The following is a 12,732-nucleotide window of genomic DNA, read 5'->3' as shown; positions in this document are numbered from 1 at the left end:
AAAAAATTCCACGGATTGAATTAACCCCGGGAGCATTCAGACCAACTGGGTGGGGCATGTGGGCGGGACCACGCTCACAGAGATATTTAAGGAAATTTGCCCGGGTTGAGCTAAAAGTAGAAAGTAGCTTGAGGCGGACTTCTGTGTGGGAAACGTCCAGTCATCGGCACCGAAATTAGGCATAAGGAAGATTTCCTGTTCAGTCTGAAGCTAAACAGTCGCCTTGATTTTGAACAGATTTTCAACAGTTGGGGAAAATACTAGCCACCTGCACCTTCCTTCAGACGCACAGAACCAGAGTCCTCACTTCCTGAGAAATCCAGTCGATAACTCAGCCCCCAATGCCATCTTGTTTCACTAATGCCCGTAAATAGTTGTACCTAATGGTACATAATCTGGAAAACTAACATCTACTGAACACGTGAAATTTGTCAGGAAATATATCAAGGACTTGACATGTGTGACCAAAACGCCCCAGTGTGTTAGTTGGAGTCTACTATTATTTCTATTTTATAAAGGAGCTGGGCAGAGTTTTAAGCCTAGGTCTGTATAACATCTTAATATTTTTAACCTAATACTTTCCTGGTCACAAAGTATGTGCATGTGTGCTAAGTCGGTTCAGTTGTGTCTGACTCTGCGACCCTATGGACAGCCCGCTAGGCTCCTCTGTCCATGGAATTCTCCAGGCAAAAATACTTGAGTGGGTTGCCATTTCCTCCTCCAGGGGATTTTCCCAACCCAGGGATCGAACCCACATTTCTTATGTCTTTTGCACAGGTGGGTGGGTTCTTTGCCACTAGCACCACCGGGGAAGCCCTAATGACTGTATGCTGTGCTGTGCTGTGCTTAGTCGCTCAGTTAGTCCTCCCTACTCTTTGGAACCCCTTGGACTGTAGCTAACCAGGCTCCTCTGTTCATGAGGATTTTCCAGGCAAGAATACTAGAATAGGTTGCTATGTTCTCCTCCAGGGGATCTTCCCAACCCAGGGATCAAACCCAGGTCTCCTGCATTGCAGGCAGATACTTTACTGGCCTGAGCCATCAGGGAAGCCCAATGACTGTATTCAGTTCAGTTCAGTTGCTCAGTTGTGTCCAACTCTTCGTGACCCCATGAATTGCAGCACGCCAGGCCTCCCTGTCCATCATCAACTCCTGAGTTCACTCAGACTCACATCCATCGAGTCAGTGATGCCATCCAGCCATCTCATCCTCTGTTGTCCCCTTCTCCTCCTGCCCCCAATCCCTCCCAGCATCAGAGTCTTCCAATTAGTCAACTCTTCACATCAGGTAGCCAAAGTATTGGAGTTTCAGCTTTAGCATCATTCCTTCCAATGAACACCCAGGACTGCTCTCCATTGGAAAGGACTGGTTGGATCTCCCTGCAGTCCAAGAGACTCTCAAGAGTCTTCTCCAACACCACAGTTCAAAACCATCAATTCTTCAGCACTCAGCTTTCTTCACAGTCCAACTCTCACATCCATACATGACCACTGGAAAAACTACAGCCTTGACTAGATGGACCTTTGTTAGCAAAGTAATGTCTCTGCTTTTTAATATGCTGTCTAGAAGGCAATGGCAACCCACTCCAGTACTGTTGCCTGGAAAATCCCATGGATGGAGGAGCCTGGTAGGCTGTAGTCCATGGGGTCATGAAGAGTCGGACACTTACTGAGCGACTTCACTTTCATGCATTGGAGAAGGAAATGGCAACCCACTCCAGTGTTCTTGCCTGGAGAATCCCAGGGACAGCGGGATGGTGTCCCTGGTGGGCTGCCATCTGTGGGGTCCCACAGAGTCGGACACGACTGAAGCGACTTAGCAGCAGCAGCAGGTAGGTCATAACTTTCCTTCCAAGGAGTAAGCGTCTTTTAATTTCATGGCTGCAGTCACCATCTGCAGTGATTTTGGAGGTCAGAAAAATAAAGTCAGCCACTGTTTCCACTGTTTCCCCATCTATTTGCCATGAAGTGATGGGTCCTGATGCCATGATCTTAGTTTTCTGAATGTTGAGCTTTAAGCCAACTTTTTCACTCTCCTCTTTCACTTTCATCAAGAGGCTCTTTAGTTCTTCTTCACTTTCTGCCATAAGGGTGGTGTCATCTGCATATCTGAGGTTATTGATATTTCTCCCGGCAATCTTGATTCCAGCTTGTGTTTCTTCCAGTCCAGTGTTTCTCATGATGTACTCTGCATATAAGTTAAATAAGCAGGGTGACAGTATACAGCCTTGACATACTCCTTTTCCTATTTGGAACCAGTCTATTGTTCCATGTCCAGTTCTAACTGTTGCTTCCTGACCTGCATACAGGTCTCTCAAGAGGTCAGGTGGTCTGGTATTCCCATCTCTTTCAGAATTTTCCACAGTTTATTGTGATCCACACAGTCAAAGGCTTTGGCATAGTCAATAAAGCAGAAATAGATGTTTTTCGGGAACTCTCGTTTTTTTGATGATCCAGCGGATGTTGGCAATTTGATCTCTGGTTCCTCTGCCTTTTCTAAAACCAGCTTGAACATCTGGAAGTTCACGGTTCACGTATTGCTGAAGCCTGGCTTGGAGAATTTTGAGCATTACTTTACTAGCATGTGAGATAAGTGCAATTGTGTGGTAGTTTGAGCATTCTTTGGCATTGCCTTTCTTTGGGATTGGAATGAAAACTTTTCCAGTCCTGTGGCCACTGCTGAGTTTTCCAAATTTGCTGACATGTCGACTGCAGCACTTTCACAGCATCATCTTTTAAGATTTGGAAGAGCTCAACTGGAATTCTATCACCTCCACTAGCTTTGTTCGTAGTAATGCTTTCTAAGGCCCACTTGACTTCACATTCCAGGATGTCTGGCTCTAGGTGAGTGATCACACCATTGGGATTATATCAGTCGTGAAGATCTTTTTTGTACAGTTCTTCTGTGTATTCTTGGCACGTCTTCTTAATATCTTCTGCTAGGTCCAACCATTTCTGTCCTATATTGAGCCCATCTTTGCATGAAATGTTCCCTTGGTATCTCTAATTTTCTTGAAGAGATCTCTAGTCTTTCCCATTCTGTTGTTTTCCTCTATTTCTTTGCATTGATCACTGAGGAAGGCTTTCTTATCTCTCCTTGCTATTCTTGGGAACTCTGCATTCAAATGGGTATATCTTTCCTTTTCTCCTTTGCTTTTGGCTTCTCTTCTTTTCACAGCTGTTTGTAAGGCCTCCTCAGAGAGCCATTTTGCTTTTTTGCATTTCTTTTTCTTGGAGATTGTCTTGATCCCTGTCTCCTGTACAATGTCACGAACCTCCATCCATGGTTCATCAGGCACTGTCTATCAGATTTATCAGATTTAGTCCCTTAAATCTATTTCTCACTTCCACTGTATAATCATAAGGGATTTGATTTAGGTCATACCTGAATGGTCTAGTGGTTTTCCCTACTTTCTTCAATTTCAGTCTGAATTTGGCAATAAGGAGTTCATGATCTGAGCCACAGTCAGCTCCCAGTCTTGCTTTTGCTGACTGTAATGAGCTTCTCCATCTTTGACTAAGAATATAATCAATCTGATTTCAGTGTTGGCCATCTGGTGACGTCCATGTGTAGAGTCTTCTCTTGTGTTGTTGGAAGAGGGCGTTTGCCATGACCAGTGTGTTTTGGTAAAACTCTGTTAGCGTTTTGCCCTGCTTCATTCTGTATTCCAAGGCCAAATTTGCCTGTTACTCCAGGTGTTTCTTGACTTCCTACTTTTGCATTCCAGTCCCCTATAAAGAAAAGGACATCTTTTTTGGGTGTTAGTTCTGAAAGGTCTTGTAGGTCTTCATAGAACCATTCAACTTCAGCTTCTTCAGCGTTACTGGTCGGGGCATAGACTTGGATTACCGTAATAATGAATGCTTTGCCTTGGAAACGAACAGAGATCATTCTGTCATTTTTGAAATTGCATCCAAGCACTGCATTTAGGACTCTTTTGTTGACTCTGATGGCTACTCAATTTCTTCTAAGTGATTCTTGCCCACAGTAGTAGATATAATAGTCATCTGAGTTAAATTCATCCATTCCAGTCCATTTGAGTTCGCTGATTCCTAGAATGTTGATGTTCATTCTTGCCATCTCCTGTTTGACCACTTCCAATTTACCTTGATTCATGGACCTAACATTCCAGGTTCCTATGCAATATTGCTCTTTACAGCGTCGGACCTTGCTTCTATCAGCAGTCACATCTACATCTGGGTGTTGTTTTTGCTTTGGCTCCATCCCTTCATTCTTTCTGGAGTAATTTCTCCACTGATCTCCAGTAGCATATTGGGCACCTACCGACTTGGGGAGTTCATCTTTCAGTGTCCTATCTTTTTGCCTTTTCATGCTGTTCATGGGGTTCTCAAGGCAAGAATACTGAAGTGGTTTGCCATTCCCTTCTCCAGTGGGCCACATTCTGTCAGACCTCTCCACTATGACCCGTCTGTCTTGGGTGGCCCCACAAAGCATGGCTTAGTTTCATTGAGTTAGACAAGGCTGTGGTCCATGTGATCAGATTGGCTAGTTGTCTGTGATTGTGGTTTCAGTCTGTCTGCCCTCTGATGACCTCTCTCAGCGCCTACCATCTTACTTGGGTTTCTCTTACCTTGGACGTGGGGTATCTCTTTATGGCTGCTCCAGCAAAGCGCAGCCGCTGCTCCTTAGCTTGGAGGTGGGGTACCTCCTCTCAACCGCGCAGCTGCCATTCCTGTGCCAGCCTTTCCCTTCTCCAGGGGATCTTACCAACCCAGGGATCGAACCCAGGTCTCCGACATTGCAGGCGGATTCTTTACCAGCTGAGCCACAAGGGAAGCCCAAGAATACTGGAGTGGGTAGCCTATCCCTTCTCCAGGGGATTTTCCTGACCCAGGAATTGAACTGGGGTCTCCTGCATTGCAGGCGGATTCTTTACCAACTGAGCTATCAGGGAAGACCTGATACTTGAGACAGAGACAGAGGGCTGTACATTAAATGATATTAAAAGTTTACACAACCCAGGTTTACATGGACAAAGGAATTAGCGGGTCATGGGTCACCGTCACCCGTTACTAAATTAGTAGACAGGTTATCTTCTAAGGCATAGTCTTGGTGATGCTACGAGACTGTTGCTATTTATGGTTGAGCAGGTATTTCTGTTAATAAGGAGGTTTGATGCATGCCTAATCCCTGGTAGCTCAGACGGTAAAGCGTCTGCCTACAATGCTGGAGACCTGGGTTCGATCCATGGGTCAGGAAGATCCCCTGGAGAAGGAAATGGCAACCCACTTCAGTATTCTTGCCTGGAAAATCCCATGGACTGAGGAGCCTGGTAGGCTACAGTCCATGGGGTCACAAAAAGTCAGACACGACTGAGCAACTTCACTTTCACTTTACTTTAATGCAGCTACACAATCCACAGTAAAGGGGAGAGAGCAGGCGAAAGGGCAGAGAAAATTTTCTATGCTTAAATTTCCTTTGACTTGCCTTAGAACTACAAATTTTTATTTCATCATAGTTCAATATTTAGATTTTTTAAAGCTTTTCCCTTATGGATTATGCTGTAGTGAACATCTTTTTTTCCCTTTTCTACATTTTTTCCTAGTTAAAAAAAAATTTCCAACAGTGAAATCACTACATCAAAACATTAAGATTTTTAAGGATCTTGATATATATTACTTGCCAAACTATTCTGAATAGATTATACAAATTTCCATTCCCATCAACCAAGTGAAAGCCGAACTTGCTTTATTATCTGGTAAGTTCTTTTTAAAAGGAGGGGTTTTAGTGTCTTTGTTTTCTTTTCCAATTTGATAACCAAAAAAGGTGTCTTATGTTGGTTTAATTTTCAGTTCTTTGGTTACTTGGTTTATTTCCCCCCAAATGTTTACTAATATTTTTATTTCCTGTACTAAGAATGAGCAACTTGTGTCCTGATAACTTGCAAGAAAAGATGTAAAGTGGTTTTGCCGTCAACTATTCAGTTTGTTTATTTGAATGGAATTATCATAAGCTGAAAAAATGATGAAATAGCAAAGATTAGATTTTTTTACCTACCACTGTTTGTGCCTATGGAAGGAATGTTTAGGCTGGTAGCTTTTTGCCTCCAGTGCTCACAACTGGAGAAAATGCATTATTTTCACAAGAGCTGCGTCCAGAGTCCTAGCCTGTATGGCACTCAATTGCTAAAGGTCTACAACTATATAGATACATATATACACATATCTTTATATATATTATATATATGCTTCATACATATCTATATGCTTCATATATGTAAGTAGGCAGTCCCCAGTTTACAATGGTCTGACAATGTTTTGACTTTATATGATAGGGAATCAGTATTCATTCAGAAGAACCATACCTAAAATTTTGGGTTTTGATCTTTTCCTGGGCCAGTGATATGTTATCCATTTGGGCAAATTCATCTAACATCAATCCCCCCAGGTCTCACAAGTTCTATGGTCAGCCACACATTCACGAGGGTAAGCAGCTGTACACCTAAAACCATTCTGTACCCATACAACCATTTTATTTTTCACTTCTAGTGCAGTAGCCAATAAATTCCATGAGATAGTCAACACCTTATTTCAAAACAGGTTTTGTGTTATATGTTTTTGCCCAAATGTAGGCTAATGTAAGTATTCTGAGCATGTTTAAAGTAAGCTGTTGTTGTTCAGTCGCTCAGTCATGTCCATTTCTTCGATCTCATGGACTGCAGCATGCCAGGCTTCCCTATCCTTCACTACCTCGCAGAGTTTGTTCAAACTCATGTCCATTGAGTCAGTGATGCCATTCAACCATCTCATCCTCTGTCGTCCCCTTCTCCTCCTGCCCCCAATCTTTCCCAGCATCAGGATCTTTTCCAGTGAGTCAGCATTTCGTATCAGGTGGCCAAAGTATTGGAGCTTCAATATCAGCATCGGTGCTTCCAGTGAATATTCAAGGTTGATTTCCTTTAGGATTGATTGGTTTGATCTCCTTGCTCAAGGGACTCTCAAGAGTCTTCTCCAGCAGCACAATTCGAAAACACCAATTCTTTGGTGCTCAGCCTTCTTTATGGTCCAATTCTCACATCTGTACATGACTACTGGAAAAACCATAGCTTTGACTATACGGACTTTTGTCAGCAAAGTGATGTATCTGCCTTTTAATACCTTGTCTAGGTTTGTCATAGCTTTTCTTCCAAGGAGCAAGTGTCTTTTGATTTCATTAAAAGCATCTTTTCAAATTAAAAGCATCTTTTAATTTAAGGTAGGCTAGGCTAAGCTATGATGTTTGGTAGGCAAGGCATATTATTAATAAATCCATTTTTAACTTATGATATGTTCAATGTATGATGAGTTTATTGGAATATAACCCCATTGTTGGGCAAGGAAGAGCTATATATATATTTTTTTAAATAAGAATACATATGGGGCAAGTCCCCTGGTGGTCTAGTGGTTAGGATTCAGCACTTTCACTGCCATAGCCTGGTTGGGTTCAATCCCTGGTTGGGGAAGTGAAATCCTGCAAGAAAATATATGCGAAGAGGCTAGAAGGGAAAGAGACCCAACTTACTAGTGATTGTATTCACGAGTTGAGGTTATGACATTTTAAGATTGAGAGAAAATGTTGTGCTAACTTTATGATGCAAAACTCAACTTACTTTTTAAAAAAATACAAAATTTTGACAATTAGGAAGAAAGTATAATAGAAATCATGATTGCTGCTCAGGGAAATTTAATAAACACAAACTGTGGCAACTCCATAAATTGCTTATGACAGTAATGGTTGAGTGGGGTTTTTTTCCTTAATAGAATACACGTCTCTCTTCAGTGTTACTTGTACAGCATGGAAAAGTACAAAGTGCTCTTGGGAGAAGCAGAGGGATAATTTCACCCAGAGAAATATCTTATTTGGAGATAGCTCCCCACGCCACCCCCGTTAGACTTTAAAATTGGTTAATAGTGTGATTAGTATTAGTTCCAGCAGTGTTGGTAGTGGTAGTTCACATCTGCCGTATAACTGCTGGGTCAGGTGCTTGAATGTATTCGGTACTATGTGAAAGTTATTTAATTCTCACATGAAAAAATTTCAGTTTAGAGAGTTTAAATGTAACACAGTATTCCTGGACCACCTTCCCCCAGTATCACTAAACTTATCCCTCTGTTCTGGTCATGATCCTGCTCAAGAGATGTCTTCTCCCTCCCTTGAAAAGCCCTGCTATACATATTCCTTACCCTGGAAACAAACTTCTCCAGAAAGTCTCCCTTAGATGAAATCTTAAGACACACCTTCAGTTTTTCACAGGAGCCCTCTGGAGACAATACAGTCATCTCCAATGTAATTTGTGGGGTTTCTCCAGTGGCTCAGTGGTAAAGAACCCATCTGCAATACAGGAAATTTGGGTTTGATCCCTGGGTCAGAAAGATCCCTGGAGAAGGAAGTGGCAATCCACTCCAGTATTCCTGCCTAGAAAAATCTGATAAACAGAAGAGCCTGGAGGGCTACAGTCTATGGGGTCACAAAAGAGTCGGACACGACTCAGTACTAAACAACAACAATATAGTTTGTGGGTCTTGGGTCTTTGGCGTCTCAAGGTTCTAGGCAACTCAGCTCCGCCCAGGAGACTGTAAGTTCCTTTTCTTCAAGATGCATAAAAACTCATCAGACCCCAGTGTCTGAATGATTCCTTTTCTGAGAGATGCAGGCACCTCTCTGGACCCATGTTGTTATTATGCAGGGTTAGGCAGCCTGGCAAGTGCACTGGGGCTTGCAATGAAGGATGGCTGGTTTCCATAGCAACGTTCATCCCTTTCCAAGGAGGATCCTATCATCTCTCCTGCCCACTCAGACTTTCCAGAATGAATTGATTTTTTGTGACTCTAGGTGTTTGTCCTTGATCCTCCAAAGAGAAAAGACTTATTCATCAAAAAAAAAAAAAAAGAAACCAGCAATAAAAAACACCTGACTGCAGTTAAAATGCTGCATTGCATCAGCTGGTCTTCCTTTCTCTGAAAACTCTGTATCCTTTCTCCATTTTGTTCTGTTCTCTAGCCTTATCCATCATTTTGAGAAATAGGTTTCTCTGACAGAAAACAAACAGATGGCGACTTCATCTTCCTAAAATTGGCTATGATGGGGCCATAATAGGAAGTTTTCAACAAGGCTTCCTGAAAGCCTGGACTGAGGACATGGGGGGCTGACTGATGGGCTATGATTGGAGGGGCAAGAATAAGGATCACTATCCACAAGAAGATGTTACAGTCTCCGAAATTTTGCCCTTAGAGATTTGTTTCTTTATTGCTTTCCTGGCAATATTCTCCTAAACTGCATACAGTCCTGAAAGGAGGAATGTTATTATGTTACTAATACTGAAAGTACTTGGGAAAGAAAGGAGGAGCTGTAGAGGGAAGGGTATTAAAAGTTTTATGAAATTCACCTTTGTCTGCTTCACAAGGATCTTTTTCTTGTGCAAGGGGGCAGTGTAGGTCCTTCTTTCTGTCACACACACACACACAAACACACACACACCCTGAAGATAGCTTCTGACAGTCACATTGCACAGCACTGTTCCCCAAAACACCTGCATACAGTCCTGTTGGAAGATCTCTGAAACCCACACCTTGATGTGACTAAAAACTCCTTTCTGTCCCCAGTGCCATTTGTTTAGCCCCAGGATTCCAGACTAAAGTTAGTTTTCCCTTAACTAATGTGGAAATCAGCAAAACATCACATTCTTTGTTAAAGAAACTGGATAACAGAGCATCAGTTCACTTTATGTAGCTCACTATTGCTCTCATTCCTCAAAACACAGAACATGTTTATTTCCCCCTGGTTAAGTTGTTAGCATCACTGCTACAACCACAATGTCCGAAAGTTACTCAGTCCCATTCTAAGGAAGCAATTATTAAGTGTTGTTTAACTGGACATAATTTGAACATAGAATTATATCCATGGAGGGGCTTCCCTGGTGGCTCAGTGGTAAAGAATCCACCTGCCAATGCAGGAGACACAGGTTCGATCGCTGGTCCGGGATGATCCCACATGCCATGAAGCAGTGATGCCCGTGTACTCTAGAGCTTGGGAACCTCGACTATTGAGCCTGAGTGCTGCAACCACTGAAGCCTGAGTGCCCTAGAGCCTATGCTCTGCAACAAGAGAAGCCACTGAGAAGCCCTCACACGACAACTAGAGAGCAGCATGCCATCTCCACAACTAGAGAAAAGCCCACGCAACAATGAAGACCCAGCACAGCGCCCCCAAGCCCACGCCAAAATCCAGAAAATTAAATATGTATATATATTCATGGAGTCTCCAAAACTTTGAATCAGGCCTCCACCTCTAAATGCTGGTTACCTATCAGGGAGCAATGAGTAATACCAAGTTTACAGCGTAAGAGTTTGGAATCACTTCCTTGTTATCAGCAGGAAACATGGTGTATTAGTCAGGCTTCTCCAGAGAAACAGAACCAACAGGCTGTGTATATATAGGGAGATTTATTTTAAGAAATTGACTCATGTGATGCCAGAGGCTTGGCAAGTCCAAAAATCTGATGGGAGACACTGGAAAACTGGAGATTCAGGAAAGAGCTGCCATTCAAGTCCAAAGGCATTCCACTGGAGAATTCTTTTTAAGTGGATATGAGCCTTTTGTTCTATTCAGGCTTTTAGTTGATTAGATGAGGTTCATCCACAGTATGGAGAGCTATCTTACTCAAAGTCCACTGATTTAAATGTAGATCTCGTCACCAAGTACCCTCATGGAAACATTTAGAATGATGTTTGACCAAGTATCCGGGCACCATGGCCCAGCCAAGTTAATATGTAAAATTAACCATCACGGTGGGCCAGAGAGTAGCTGATCAGCAAGAGCTGACCTTCTCCCCACTTACCTCACTGTTCTCTATCTTGGGTATCGCTACCTGCACTTCAGCATGACATCTTCTCTTCTCACCCTTCAGGTACCTGGTCCCCCTTTCCTCTCTGAGCCTATCCCTAGTCCTCTCTCCCACCTCCTCTCACCTGAAAAAGCCCCCTAGACCTTAGAAATTTACCTTAGTTATTTACATTGTAGGTTAAATTTAAATCATTGTAAGCTGTCATACCTAGTTTCTCATTGAAAGGAAAGCATATTAAAAGAGTTTCAGGAATCAATGACAAGCTGATGGAGATTTTGTTTTTTGCTTTTGAGGAGAGGAAAGACTAAGTAACAGAAATCAAGACAAAGAGAGACAAACAGATTTTACCAAAGACAGAAATCAGGTGGGATGTCACTGGTGGTCACATGATTAAGAATTTGCCTGCCAGTGCAGGGTACACATGTTTGATCCCTGGTCCAAGAAGATCCCACATGTCATGGAGCAATTACTGAAGCCCGAGCACCTAGTGCCCGTTCTCCACAAGAGAAGCCATCGCAATGAGAAGCCAGAACACTGCAATGAAGAGTAGCCTCCACTTGCTGCAACTAGAGAAAGCCTGCTAGCAGCAACAAAGACCCAGCACAGCCAAAAATAAAAATAAATTAAAACATAAAATAAGAGACTGGTGCTTTATTTAAAAAAAAAAAATAGAAATCAGGTAAATTCCAGGGGGCTAGATAATCAAGCAGATGGCCTTTTCAGGATATCACCATTGGGGTAAATCAGCTCTTGCTTTTTTCTGTCTTTCTTCCTCAGGATGGTCAAGATTCTAGTTGGTTGGGAGAGAGAGCATCTGACTGACTGAGTCTGGGTTTTGTGATCCTTCCCAGGCCAGGGGAATGCTGGGTACTTTGTCTGACAATGCTTTTGAGGCTACGTGAACCCAAGTACCTGTGACCAGAAAAAAAGGGGAATGGATTTGGGGCAGAAAAAATGTGTGCTGCCTATCAACCCTGATTGCAAGGATTGCTCAGAAGGTGACACAGAATCACCAACAGTCCCACTGTTTCTAGGATGACCCTGGAATATTAGAGCAAGGCACAGATGGAATGCACAGACATGTGACAACCTGGAGTGATATCTCAGAACCCTCACTCCCCTGCTGGAGGCTAAGCACCTCAAGGACAGGAGCTCATGTCTGCCTGTTATTTCTTTGGTGGACCCTGCAGAGAGCTGTGCACTTGAGTCCCGTGAATTGATACCCTTTGTGAGAGGATACAAAGAACCCCCTATCATGGGTACATATGCTTGCAAGCTGACACACAGGAACCTTTCCAAGCATCCAGCAAGACTATCTTTCCTAGATGAGAAACACTGCTCCTTGTTGGAGAGACTGAAGACATTTTCACTTGCAATCTAGCTTACCCAGCAAAACAACACAGCAGTGGCGTATATAAATACAGTTGCTTATTCTCCCGCCTTGAAAATAACACCAGATCAGTGTACTGACAGCCAATGTCATCTTTTGGATCTGGTAATCATTTTGGCAAAATGTCTTTGATTTATACATTCAAAGTATCAAAAAATGCAAAACAACCTGTTAAGCTCATTGAATTATACCTCTCACTTCCTAAATAAGGAACATGGGGCTCAAAGACGGGGAGAGAGTAGCAGAGCAAGGAAAAGTACGAGAATCTAAGACTTCTGACTCCCGAGTCAATTCTAACTATTTTTATAGTTTTTCCAAGTTAATAGGTCAGAGTTCAACCAGTTCCCTGTGTTTCTTGATGAACTCTCTGATCTACCGATGATTAGTTAACATCTAATTTGTCCAAGAGCACAGTCTGGTTCTCAAGTGCAGTGTGAAAGTTTATGACACTCACCTGATTTTTTTCTTCTGCCCTCCCATCCCCCACAATCTTATTGTT

This window comes from Bos mutus, chromosome 19, assembly GCF_027580195.1.
Source record: "Bos mutus isolate GX-2022 chromosome 19, NWIPB_WYAK_1.1, whole genome shotgun sequence".
Classification (NCBI taxonomy): domain Eukaryota; kingdom Metazoa; phylum Chordata; class Mammalia; order Artiodactyla; family Bovidae; genus Bos; species Bos mutus.
The sequence above is the reverse complement of the archived record's forward strand: the minus strand, read 5'-3'. Positions refer to the sequence as shown.